This window comes from Bombus terrestris, chromosome 12, assembly GCF_910591885.1.
Source record: "Bombus terrestris chromosome 12, iyBomTerr1.2, whole genome shotgun sequence".
Taxonomy (NCBI): Eukaryota; Metazoa; Arthropoda; class Insecta; order Hymenoptera; family Apidae; genus Bombus; species Bombus terrestris.
The window spans coordinates 8,269,997-8,283,954 of NC_063280.1; the positions used below are offsets into that span (position 1 = coordinate 8,269,997).

Sequence of the window (13,958 nt, forward strand, 5' to 3'; positions counted from 1 at the left end):
GATCTTTTCATACTACTCGCCGATCAAATTAAACGACTTTCGGTCAGATCTGTCGTGTTGAGCATTCGTTTAGCCATCGCCCCGGCGTAAATGAAGGCCATAGGGTCTGAAATCTACAGTTTCATATCTGCCCTGAAGAAATAGACTGCAACGTTTGCGCAAAGTGCGAACACGATCGCATCCGAAAAATCAATATCACGGCATCTCACGGTCGCGAAAGTTGCAAATATGAAATTTCGTGCTTATATTCGGCTGAATCCTCGGCTCGTTCGAAATCTCACAGCTCCGATCTCCTCATTTGCCGAAGAATCCAATTGTAAGTTCATTACCACACACCAGCCATCGATCTAAATACTTATATTGCACCTGTCAAGACGCGAGCAGATCTTTTTCGCCCAAAAGACGCTATCGTTCGAGCGATCGTTCGAGGAAAGATAAACGCAATTAACGCGAGTCACCTTTGTAGCGGAGCGTGTCGACAGTGGAACGTACATAAATTGAACAACGGCGAAGGCGCGCGCGTCCTAAGTCGTGCACACAGTTGGGAAACCGGTTCCCGGTGGCATTTAGTGGCCACGTCGAGAGAGCCTGTGTACCGCATACGGTCGTGGAATCGGTTAAGTTACAACAAATTAACAGGTCGTTTATCGACTTCTTTCCCGTCGGCGAGGCCCATGCTGGCGCACCGTGGAAATAATTGAACTAAAAGCCGCAATTAATGGCCTGGTACCCTTGTAGACAATAAAGTAGCCGATCGTAAATAAATTGGCTCGCGCGAGTTACACGCCGGCTACCCAAACATTTTTCCTATGTTCCTTCTCGTACGTACACGTTCTACTTCGTTTATCGTTGGCCAATTGCTAGCATCGATCGATATTTTCCAACGTGACTCACCTTTCGGGCCGATACTTTCTTCGATTCGGGTAGAATATCGTAACGAACACGAATGCGATTACGTATTCTCGGATAAGAAAAATCTTTTTTTAAAATCTTCTTGGGATTGCGAATAAATATTGTCAGGCATGAAAAATCTCTTTGGCAGTGAGAAATAATCAATTCCAACTTACAGCGGTTATGCGTCTTATCGAGGAAATGACAATTATGTTCGTACTCTTTTCCTAGTTTCCCAGTTAGAGTTAAAGCGATTGGAACACGAAACTCGAATCGAAATGAAAATTCAGACGTTTGCAAATGCACCGTTCCAAATCTATGCAGAAATCTCTACGAGAGTAAAATCTACCAATCTCATTTCGATCACGCAGTACCTGCCTAATATTAATCGATTTATTTCTGAAGAGAAATTAGGATAAGTTTACAGAGTACCTGACTCATCGACGTTTCTCACGATCTTCCAAATTTCATAATAAATACCCAAGTCTGATCCAGCTCTAAGAAATGTATTCCTCGAGTAAATAATCGAAGAACCCTGCGATCTTTTAATTTTCTAACAACATCCATCCAAAATGGAAGGCAAATCGATAAACTCCATTTTTCATCGATTTCTCCGTATCTCGTTGCATAAACAAGACGCGAAAAAGCGATACGAAACAGGGAAGACGATAATCTCGTAATTCGCTGAAACAAAACAGCACGTTTTTCACGTCGACGCAAACCTTTCGCGCAGTTTCACGCGACACTAAAAAATCAGCGTAATTCTCGTCATCGGCGGCGCGCATCAGCACCAAGTGCATTGCAAAACGAACACACTCGCGCCTACGAGACACATTCGCCCATCGCGTGGTGGTACGTGATCGCCTGAAACTATCGTAAGGTCGTCGTTTACCTCTCGTTAGCGGCGCGAATGCAAGAGAAAGTGACATTTACCACCCAAGCCCTATTATATCTCTGCGCGTGTTTTTCTTTTTCTCCTTATTTTTTTTCCTTTATTTTTCATACGGACCCGGTGAATTAAAATTCTTTGAGAAGTAGCGTTCCAAGTTTCGCGCGGGTTACATCCTTTTCAACCGGTGGGACTCGAGACCGTTTCTCTTAATATCCCTTTCAGGGACAGGGGTGCATGAAAAAGACGTTGAATACGCTGAAAATAACCGTCGTGCAGCCGCTTTCAGACCGCCCTGTTAACGAGCCCCGCTGCCAGCGATATTCCAACATTCCCATGCACACGTGTCGATACGACTAAAAATGAACCTGACGACGACAACTGTATCTCCATGAGTTGCGTTATCGCCGGCCAGAATTCATATCGCTCGCGTTCCCATGTGTATCGCGAAACGTATGCTTGGCATTCGGTCATTTTAATTTCACCCATTGCATTAGCGATAGATAATTCTATCGAAACGTTGATATAGAAATTTCAATGGTCTCGTTGCGATGATTTTCTAACGACTACGGCTACGGCTAGGTTTGTGCAAATTTATTTTACGAATACAATTAACTGTACGCCGATATGAGTTCCACGCTTTTCATCGTTTAATTTCTCTGAAACGAAGGTGTCAGACTACGTGGCTCTCGCTACTTGCGAAGCTGCCACTGCTGAAATACCGTTTGCTTTGGTTCAGTTCGGTTCTGAATACCACGAGGTGAGAAAGTGAACACTGTGCCGTCAGCGATTCGTATCGTCGTTCAATCAAGTCCTTGGGCAAGCAAATGCCAACGTTGGAAAAATTGTACGTCGTAAATTGTTCGTCTCGTGTGTCTTGTAATTTTCTTACGATTTTAGTAAACTAGCTTTTACGATCTTTTAACTCACTCTTATAAATCGTTGCATGTATTATCGTTGGAAATAACGTCTCAAAATAATGTCCAATAGTAAATTATACACTAGAAAATTTCGCAAATTTAGATCTCAAAATAATTATACTTTGACTTACTTTTAAAGTGAAGTCCTGCAACAACTTCCGTCGATATTTGTCTATTACGAAGCTACGTATCACCAAATAAATTCCCATTTTTCCATAACATTGTCTGACATGTTCATTTTTACTGCAAGAACGTTTAGACGTTTGGCTGTAACGTCGCTTTAATTAAATGGTAGACTAAGAACCGTAACAAGTACCTCGGAATTTTTCCAGATTTTCTTAAGATCCAAAAACGATAAGAAATCGCATGAATCACGTTGATGAAAAACCATATAGTCGACCGAGGATTAAAAACATCGAATCTAATTAAATTATCGTACAATTATAACGCTTGACGTGTTTTTGCCTATTACGATGCATCTTACGCATCGTTGCGTCTTCAAATTCTTGAGAATTCTGCAGAAACGCACGAAGATCCGCAGCTCAACGTCGACGTTTCGACTCGACCGCGACTTTACACCGGAATCGGGACAGTATCGTCCCGGAACCTATTCAGCAGATAAAGAGTATTCAGAAGTAGACAAACAAATCTGATACGATTTTCCTGTTTTTCTGTTTCGCTCATAGAGCGGAAGACAGAAGGCAGACATGGCGGAAGCTCCCTTTCGTTCGCCAGTAAAAGCTCGAGCTGTATACGGAATTTAGAGGTTTCGGTTAGTTCCGGATTAGATCCTCCCGCGTATAATTTTATCCCTTTTTCCTCTTTCTACGTCATACGTTTTCTGCGCCTCAATGCCAACGCGTATTTTCTCGTCTTACGTTCCTATCACTTTGACAACGTCTTGGTAAATTGATTCGTATATTTTAGTAACGCGTGTATTCGAGCGATCCACGCGTTGTTAGCAGGAACATGTGGCTCTTTATTTGCGTTGTATAGCGCATTTAAACACTCTGCTCACATCGCCTTACGTAACTCTAAAAATCAATTGCGCGATCCCGTGTGAACTGGTCTGTTCCTTTCTCGAGTCGCTGTGTGTAATTTTATTTTACGTTCTGTCGCGCTACGTTACTCTGCGCTCGCTGTAACGAAGAGTCACATATCGATAAATAAACGATGTTAATAATAATATAATGGAACGAAGTGGCCGTGTATTTACGAGCGAAAGTGTAGTACACGTGTAAGTAGCTTTATCTATGAACGTCAGAGGATTTTCCCGTAATAGCGTCGAAGCATCCCATCGGTCGGTTTCCCACGTTTTCACCGAGATCCCATAACACGGATGTAATTCCCCGGCTTTTCTCGGCTTCTTGCCGTGGCGAGCAACCAGCATTTTACACCGTTCACGGAACAGAAACCGAAATTTCATCTGCCAAGGAAATTCCATCCGAGAGAATATGCAAATATTCCGTGTTCCTCGGTCTTATGGGATTTCGTTCGATTTCTTTTACCTTAATAAGCCTCCATCGTTTCTTCCGCTCGATTTCTTTTACCTCGCTAATTTCGCTCGCGTAATCTTTCCGCTCGATTTCTCTTATTTTGCTAACTCTGCCTACCAATTTCCGCATTCGATTTCTTCCTCTAACTCAGGTACGTTCCACGATTATCGTCGGTATCACAGTAAAAGACGTGTTACGCATCGTGAACCAGGGTTTAACATTAGCAAAAATAAATAAATAAGCGAAGTTACTCGATAACTTACCCGTGCTTTGTGGATGCGAGTAGAGCTTATCAGAAATATCGACGATCTTCTTCCACTGTCACGCGCGCCAGTTTCATTTCTGAAACAGAAATAAATCGATCGATTAATCCTATCAATTATTAGCATAATCGTGGATTTTCTTTGCTGCTCGTATCTTTCTAATGGCAAGAGGGTAACATTAAGAGAAATTTTTCCACGCGAGGCTGAAACACATCGATTAGATAATTGCGGATTTCGTTAATTCATGGGTTATTTTAATTGTAGATTTTATTTATTCTACCAATCTTCTTAGCTCACCGACCAACTCTGAATAGCAGCTTTTATCGCTTAGATTTGAATAAGCCGATAGGTGGCCTCTTTAGAATTCTGTTGCACGTGCCCCGAGCGACGAAAAAATTAGTCTCGTTTGCTCGCGAAATTACTAGCGCGATAATTCGCCCCGCACAGGGAAACAGTTATTTTGACTGAAAAATCAGAGGGAAAACTCGAAAAGAGCCGGCCAACAAAGGCAGCGGATAATACGAGCGGAAGAAATGGTACGCATTTTGTTCCGGAGAAGACTTGTTATTAACTTCGCTTCGTTTGTTGCTGCTTTGGAACGGAAGACGCGAGGTAAAAGGACGGTAAATGGATCGAAATGTCGTCGGTGAAACGGAAAACTTGCAGAAGGTGTAATTTTTCTCGCGCGTCATTTCACGTTCAAGATTGTCCTCGTTCCGAATTTTCGTTAAATCTAAATTCGATATCTAAAATTCGAACTGAAGTTCAAATTGAAATTCAACTTGCAGAAGGTGTAATTTTTCTCGCACGTCATTTCACGTTCAAAATTGTCCTCGTTCCGAATTTTCGTTAAATCTAAACTTGATATCTGAAATTCGAACTGAAAGTCAAACTGAAATTCAACTTCGGAACTCAGATTCGGATCCTCGAAGTGAAATTCAAATTGTCAAGTTGACAATTAGATTGGAAATTCGAATTGCAAATCTATGGCCCGAAGTGGAAATTCAAGTTTTAAATTCGCGTCCAAATTTTCAAGATCGCGTTAAGAATGTGCGAACTTAAATCCGAGTTTTACATTCACCTTCAAACTTTCCACGTCGCATCTGAATTGCCAAATGCCACGTGTACGTAGACCGACGAATTTCGAATTCAAATCGGACTATCCAAATAGAATTTCGAGTCCTCGGATTTGAATTTTAATCTAGGAATTCGAAATACGCAAACTTGAACGCAGTACGGTTTCTGGGAAAAATCTCCCAGGCTTACCGCTTCAAGTATGCGTTGCAATTAAACTGATATATTTTTTCTTTTCTTTTTTTTTTCGTGGCCACAACACACAGATCAGAATAGAATATATTTTTACCGATCGTTTTGTCGGGCGGGCACGATCGTGGTCGCACGTGTGCGTTCTGCGTTGCAAGCTGCACTTGTTTTGCTTGACGCAATGCGGCTACAGTCGTGGTACAGTTGGGAACGTGTAAACCACGGCAGAGGATTCTCGTTTTATTGTTCTGCCCGCTAGTCGAGGTACGTTCAACCATCGAAAATGATATAGCCTTTGTTTGGTGGAACGATCATCGGTTTTGCCAACGCACCGAACCAACCAAACACGGTCCAACGCACGTCGATTCTTTTTGCTGTGAAATTTTAACACGCCGCTGATCGCCACGCGCATATTTCATGGAAACAACAGCGTTTAATAAATAGCTCGCCTTAACTCTGGAAATGTTATATTTTCGCAAAAGGAATTTCGCTTGGCTATCTTTATTTTTCCGCGTTTTACATCCGCTGAAGCGAAAGCTTAATTAGCAACGATACGTTCAGGTTTACGTTCGATTTTACAAAAATTTCTTCGATACGCTGGACCTTTAGACGCTACACAGGGAAGCTGAGGTTACTTTAAAGAACACGGAGGCTCGTTTCGTGCGTTGGTTGTTGGAGAATTCGGGAATATCATCGTATTATTCCATTTATTATCGTTTCGGATTCGAAGAAAATTACAGAAAATCGCGAGGTCGCGATAAAACATGCTACGACACGTTCGATCCATTATCCATTTGCAGCTTGAACATCGTGCTATCGCGCGATCCAGATCATCATGCGCTTCTGACTCGCGGAACCGATAATTCCAGCTCGTCCAACGTTACGTTCTCTCGTCAATTCGACGCGTCGTTAAATAATTGGACGAGAAGATCCGCTTGATCGGGCAAATGAGCCGGAACACGGCTTAATTCGACGATGATTAACGCGAAAAGAGACGAGAACACGGGAAGACAAAACCACGGGACAAAAGTAGAAACAGGCATGAGATTTCAGAGGGTGGAACAGCGATGAAACGACTTATTCACGCGTTTCTGGCTTCGCATAAAGGTGCCTCGTTTCGGAAAATATTACGCCCGTTTCCGGTGTCCGTCAGCGGTTACCAGCTTTGAGTTAAAACGTAATTTCACACCCCCATCCCTCTCTCTCTCTCTCTCTCTCTCTCTCTCTGGTCTGAACGACGACTGAAACGAAAGAATAGTGGAAAGCAGGGAGAAAGAGAGAGAGAGAGAGACAGAGAGAAGGGAGAGGCTGTGTAACGCAAGGGCCGGAAAATCCTAGTGGAAATGAAAAGCCTGGTAAAACGGAACATTATACATACAAATGGCGTCGTTAATAGATGTACACGCAGCGGAAACGTCACGGACGCCGCGGTTGTCCAAATGTTTTCCGTGTTTCCGCGTGGAACGCCGCTCTTAATGGCCACCGGGATACTTTTACTTAGCGCGCAACGAATCTCTGGCAAAATGTTTCTTCGTTAATCTCGCTCCTTTCTTTTATTCCGGACTTTATTAGGAGGTTTCACGGCGAAATTCGCGTAATGGCCGGGTTACGAACTGGTAGGACGTTGCCAGTGATAGCGGTGCGGTGATATCTAGCGTCCTTTATATCCCGCTTTAGTGTCTCGCTCGACAGATATCTCTTTTATCTTTTTAACGTCACGGATATGATTTTTACGTGGCTGCTTTTGAATCTCTCGAGACATTCGCGTAGTCATACCTTCGCATGAACTTCAATTGCTTGCAGCTTCCAGTTACGATCGCTTCCTTCCTCCGACTTCTTTATTTCTCTATCGAAGCTGCTAGGAGCGGAGAAATTCTGCGATTAGCAATGTGCGCTACGATATAACACGCGGTTCAGCGCGTTGGTAGGGTCCTGACATATGAATAAACACTCATGGCAACAATAGTATTTTATTTATTAATAATCTACTACTGTAAGGTAGATCATTACAAACGAACGATCTGACTGTTAGTTATTTTTATTTCTGCGGCAAATGTCTATCGACGTGGTATACACGTCGCTGGCGATTTTGGAACAAGAGCATCTCGACGTGCGTGGCACAAGCTGTCGCTTCTCTGATAGAATCTTTTAGCCACTAGATTGTGTTTATGGTTTATCGAAGTATATTTCACTTTTGAAAAATACCCCATGAAAAGTTTGGTGCGACGAAAGACGATCTAGGCGGCTTTTGCTGGTTTGGACTGTGCAAAGCTTCATAATTTCGCCGTACGTTCATAGAATAATTTTTTATGGAACAAGAGACGATGCTTCGTATAATGGCGTAATATTATTATTATTATTAATAGAACAGGTCCAAATCTAATATATATACAGAACAGAAGAGTGCGCAGATTTACATACACGAAAAAGAGGAGAATGAACGAAAGAAGAAAAGCGCGAGAAAGGAAGCAACGATAGCCACGTGTTATAAAATATATAGCCGCAGAAAATATGCAATTACAAAGCTACAGTACCTAAAACATGGTCCAACAACATGGTCCAACTTGATCTAAAGATTTCTCGAAACATAAAACAGAGCCACAGAAAAGATCGGTCCGCTGCGGAAATGTTTTGGCTAAGTTTTACCATTCGATTAATTGGGACACTGGAGCCATAGTTAGGTTTCACGGTAGCGTAACGAAATTATATCCATAGCGCGCGTGATTCATTCTAAAAGTTCTTGCGTGAAAATAAACAAGCTGTAGCAACTGAGTAGCAAACGAGATCTGACCATTTATGATCTTAAATAGGAAAGAAAGATCGCTGACATTCTCGCGATCGTTTAAAAACGTCGTATCAAGCGTATTATTGCTCACCCTGTGTAAAATATCCCTCGATTCCAACGATCCTGTCCTGTTTTTGCGACCAGGTTTTCAGGACAGAGATAGAAAGAAAAGAAACAATATCGTATATAAACACCGCTTTACAGCGACTTAAATTTAAGTTACAATTGTAAACCTAACAAATGTAATTCCGACACACAAAATATTGCATGGCTACGTCGTACCGTCACGTATCGGTACTTTTGCCTGAATCACCCCACAATAGAAATCATTGTTTATTATGGAAGACACGCACATGTAATACACAAATACTGGTCAATAAACGCTATAAAAAAAAAAAAAAAAAAAAATTCCTCGATTCGAACGATCAAGAATCTTCGACTTTTATTCGAAAGACCCTGCGGCTCCGAGACTAGTCTCTGATCCTACAGTTTAACCACCTTATTCGTTTTATTTTTACCAAACAGAGCGGACAATCATAAATACGTTAAGCTAGACTGTAGAAGTTTTTTTTTCTTCAGAAAAAACCCAACACCGTACCATACATCTTATTCACTGTCAACCTGGAACTGCGTCGCTATCCAATAACAATCCTGTCTATTCTTCATCGTACGATCAATCTTACCGAAGATACATCCTCCAAATTACCACTTTGCTTCCTTAACGAATCGACTTAGGCAGGGAATGGGCCAATTTTTCGAGCGAAAGTACGCTGGAACAAGAAGCGAGCAGTGGAAAAGCGTACGGAGAAAGGAGCGAGGGTTGTTGACGACGCAAACGCTCTGAAAAACACTTAACGGCCTTTTTCACCTCTCTTCTCTGCTGTTGGCAACGACAACTTAACACTTGCAGGACGGTACCAGGGTACTTTAATTTATTCGGGCGTTCAAAAAATTATTTGTCGCTCGATGGTTGAGCATTTGCTCTCGTACGTTCCCCTTTAACCGGCTGATTCCTTTCGTCTCGTTTCTAATAGGATTTCGTGACGGACAAACGGGCAGCAGCAGAAGAAGCGGAAGACAAGGCTGAGCAACTCGCGTGTTTCGATCTATTTGGACGTGAAACAAATTATTTAGCCCGTTCTTCTTTCTTTCTTCTTTCATTCGTTGGTTTTCTGCTTGTTGTCTTTGGGTCTTTGAACAGAGGGCGGTAGAAACAGAAGTCAAGCGAAGAAAAACGCAATTATTGGGAAATGAAGCGGGAGCAAGAAAGAAAAAAAAAGAATAAATAGATAACGAGTGGCGGAATGGAGGAATAAGTGAGTGGATGAATGAAGCGTAATAGGGAGAATGTTTATACAGTGATAAAGTGCTTAGAGATAGGGAGGAGAATGTTCGAAGAGCCGATCTATTTTTATGGTGTTGCAGTTACCTGTAGGTTTAGCTTTAGTTTTATTTTATGTTTATTAACTGTACGTAAAAGTAGATTCAATTATATCCAATATTTCACCAGGTTGCAACAAACAAACGCAATACGACAAGGCATGGATGGAGTTTTTAACGAACGAACTGTTTCAAAATCGAAGGGACTTGTTAAATAATTTTGTTTCTTCTGAAACTAACGATTCTTCTAACAAAAATAAATAATGAGAAAATTACGTAATTGTTAGGGGGTACGTACAAAGTTGTGTGAAAATTGTTTCAACTAAATACATGGTGTTTTAAAAAGATCCACGTATGCTCGGAGTTTAATTTCGTAATTTCTGCACAACCATTATATTTCATTTTCTTCTATTGGATTCTCCAGGGACTTACGAAACGCTGCTCCCGCCAAGATCTTTGCCTCGTTGAAACGGTTTCTGGACGCGGGAGGGCGATCAGCTGTGCACCAATAGCGTACTTACGGACCACCCGTAGACTCGTCCAAGAGACTTTTTACTCCACGTTTTTTAGTCTTTTCGAGTTTTATGCTTCTCAGATTTTTTAGTCTTTGATTCAACGCGGAAACTATTGGCAACTCGGTTTAAATCTGTCGCTTCTCGTCGCATACAAACGAGCAACAAGTCAACAAACTTGCAAATTAACAAAGCTCTGGCTTCTCTCAGAATTTTTAGCTCATAGGATTTATCTTATTTTAATCGTTCTAAGAAAATTTGGCGATTCTCGTGTAACAACAAAGAAAATTAGTTACGCGAGACTGGAGCTTTTCCAGGCGCAGATATAGTTCTGAAAGGCGTGTTTCAATGTAATATTCGTATCATTTCAATTCTTCTTATCGTTTGTTGTCATTATCATCACAATATCGCTCAATCGATTAGTCAGTTTTGGAGCTCGTTCACTTCGTTACGAATTTCTCCCTCAATCGATCGAACCTCAAGTTTCTGATCGTTTATTTCTAACATTTCGCCAAACAACGTAAGCTCAATGTATCTACCGAAAAGAATAAATTTTTCTACTAAACGTCACGACTCTAATTTTTCACGTTTTTCTCAAACAAACAGACTATCCAACTGTAAAAAAATGGGTTTGGCAAAAATCAAAAGTGATTGCGGGTTTTGTCATTAGGTTTAATTTATAATTGTATAATTTGTAATAATATTTTAATTAAATATTATGAATATTAATTTATACTAATTTAATTTTAATTTTAGAAATTTAAAATAAAAATTAAATTAATTGAATGAAAATATTAAATTTTATTTAAATATTAATATTAATAATAAACGATAAGAAGAACCGAAATAAAACAAAAATTACCTCTGTACCCGAACACCAATCTATTTTGTCATTACCATCTAATGACAAAATCCGCAATCATTTAGTTGCCAACCCAATATTTACATCGCGAAAAGATCTAATTCCTAATAAGCAGCGATTAGTCTAAAAAGAATTCATAAGAATCGTTCGTACTCGTATGCCTTTAAGAGGTCAGAAACCTGCAGAAATCAGACTAGAACAGAGATAAATCTCCATTGACCGGAGCCAGGTTGGCTTTGCGAGGCTTTGTTCGACACGTTTGCAGACTCCGCAAGGCCAACACGGCTTTCTTCTTGTTTCGTCTTTCGAGGCAAGGCACCGCCATTGGTTTCTTGCGTGGCTGTAAAACACCGAAGTACAACAGGGTACACGGTGATCCTCGCGCCGCGACGCCCCATAATCCCGACGACGTTGCCCCGAAACTTTTTCCCTCGCTACTTCCTTAACGAAGAAACATGGCTGAGAAATGTTTGTTGGCTCGCGTATCAACGTCATCGCGTTAATTAATTGCCTGATCTTCGTCGAGAGGACAATGCGTTTAAACAGGAAAATCGAATAACACGCTTGACTATTGCTTTTGCGTTTGGATTATTTTCGCTTGGTTGAGTTTCGTTGCAAATTGTACGATTTATGTTACAACGCACTATGTCATTGGATATCCGGTTGATAAATGGGAAAAAGTGAGCTCGTTAACTGGATCATCCCTTAATTAACCAGCTGCTGTTGTCGACGAGTATACTCGTCACGCAGAAATGACGATATTCCGCGTCACGACGAGTAACTTTTCGGTAATAAAATTAATTATCGCTTACTCTCTGCGACGCATTTCAGTTGACACGCTTTTCGAAGAGGTCGCAACTGGTTAAAAAGTTTCATCGTCGAGGAATTTAATTTCGTTGTCGAAATTACTTTCGAAGAGATCGATAGAGGCAAATCGATTTCTGTCGTTCTAATCCGTGAAAATTTCGATACGATATGATTCATTCTCGAACGTAAAAACACATCGAGTCCGTGCGCAAAGAGACTACGTATTATGTTGGTTGCTTCATCTTCGTTGACCGACAGATTAAAACGAGATAAACGAGTCAATGGAAATGATCAAATAATCCTGAAGCTCGAAGCTATGTCCGATCCTAATCGAGTTAACAGAATATTTATGTACGACCGATGCGGTGTGATTGGACGAGTTTTTGGAAATGTTGGCGCTGCTATGGTATGGGAGACCTTGTTCGGCGGCTAAACTATCGGTAAACTATCGGCTCGTAGGCATTGAGTTTTACGATCGCTGCTGTTGGTTTGGCATAGTTGGAAAGGCTGATTTACAGAGTGACGTATACAGCGCCACGAGTTTTAGGCTGCAGCTTGGTCGCAAGGCGTTAACACCGGAATATGTACTCGAATGTCAGCGATATAACTTTCTCTTTCCTTCGATAAATACAATTTCAATGTTCGAATTTCCTCTTCTTGTTCCTGCAAATTATTTGCTTTGGTTATTAAACGTTTTATCGTCGACTACGCTGGTCAACGTAACATCCTACTTTCCTATTACGATTATTTATATCGACATTTAAACTTTAGCAATAAATATAAATGACGTTAACAATTACCATTATTATTTCCATAGTATCATATCACTTTTATTTGTTCATCTTCCATTAACGAACTTCCAACTCGACTAACACAGTTAGCTGAGAACTACCTTAACCTCAATTTCCAAAGGACGAAAAACTCTTCTCGACAACCGGTGATCAATCATCCACCTAGTATTTTCCTTTAACGCGTCCAACGTACAATTACGCAGAAAGCTTAGCTCCCTAGTAATAAACCATACTTAGTATTACCTAAGCTCAGCAATCTTTCGGATCTCGACGATAAGCCAGATTTACGAGTGTCACGCCATCGTATCGAAAGATGGCGTCTTTTGGTCTGGCTCGCTCCACCATCTTCTTTGTTCTGCTAGCAGCCGAGGAATAAATTCCCGAGCCCAACCGGCGGCTAACAGTCGTCGTCGTCGTCGTCGTCGGTGTAGATCGGGGAAAAGGAGTGTGTTTCGCATCGTTTCGCCGGGAAATGGAGAGGAAGCGGGCGAGATGTCGTTTTCGCGTGCGGCTAAGAAAAATACAGGACAGGAAGATAACGGTGGGACGCAGTGTTGCCAACGTCCTGGGATCAGGGGATTTCCCTCACGGTAAATTAAGACCTCCAGCCGACGGTGTACGATCGAACCATTGAACAAACATCTCGACGAGCCGACTCTGCTTTCTCTGTTTCTCTGTATTCTTCTTCGGTATATGCGTACTCGTCGACCCTTGGGTCTGATTTCGTTCTTTATGCGACGATATCGGCGGTCTCCTTTGTCGTAGGGTGGATAAGTTTATTTTCCAAATTCACTGGCGTTTCCGTGTTATATGATACGGCGATTTCGCGAAGGTATTTCAACAGTTGTCGTAAGAAGTTTTTATACGTACAGGGTGTCTCGTTCTAATCGATCCACGCAGATATCTTGTAGCTCAAGTATACGTTATTGGAAAGAGCGCGTGGAACGAAACTTGTGTCGCGTAAAGTTGAAGGTTGGGTGATAAAATAAAATAGCTGGGTCGTGGCACAACTATCAATTTTGCCTTTATTAAACTTTATTATGGATTCAGCAATCATAATGGAATACACACTGAATTAACACGCATAAATCACAACTCA

The 13,958-nt window shown here is 41.4% G+C and overlaps 1 protein-coding gene across 6 annotated transcripts in view; it reads right to left on the bottom strand.

Moving 5' to 3' along the window:
- LOC100645921 (ankyrin repeat domain-containing protein 50) overlaps positions 1-13,958 on the bottom strand; it is a 223,642-nt gene that overhangs the window by 97,542 nt on the left and 112,142 nt on the right. For all 6 annotated transcript variants that reach the window (XM_048410802.1, XM_012315018.3, XM_012315017.3 and 3 more), the window contains one exon: positions 4,460-4,538. The gene's annotated coding sequence lies outside the window, so the exon portion shown is untranslated. The remainder of the gene's footprint in view (positions 1-4,459; positions 4,539-13,958) is intronic.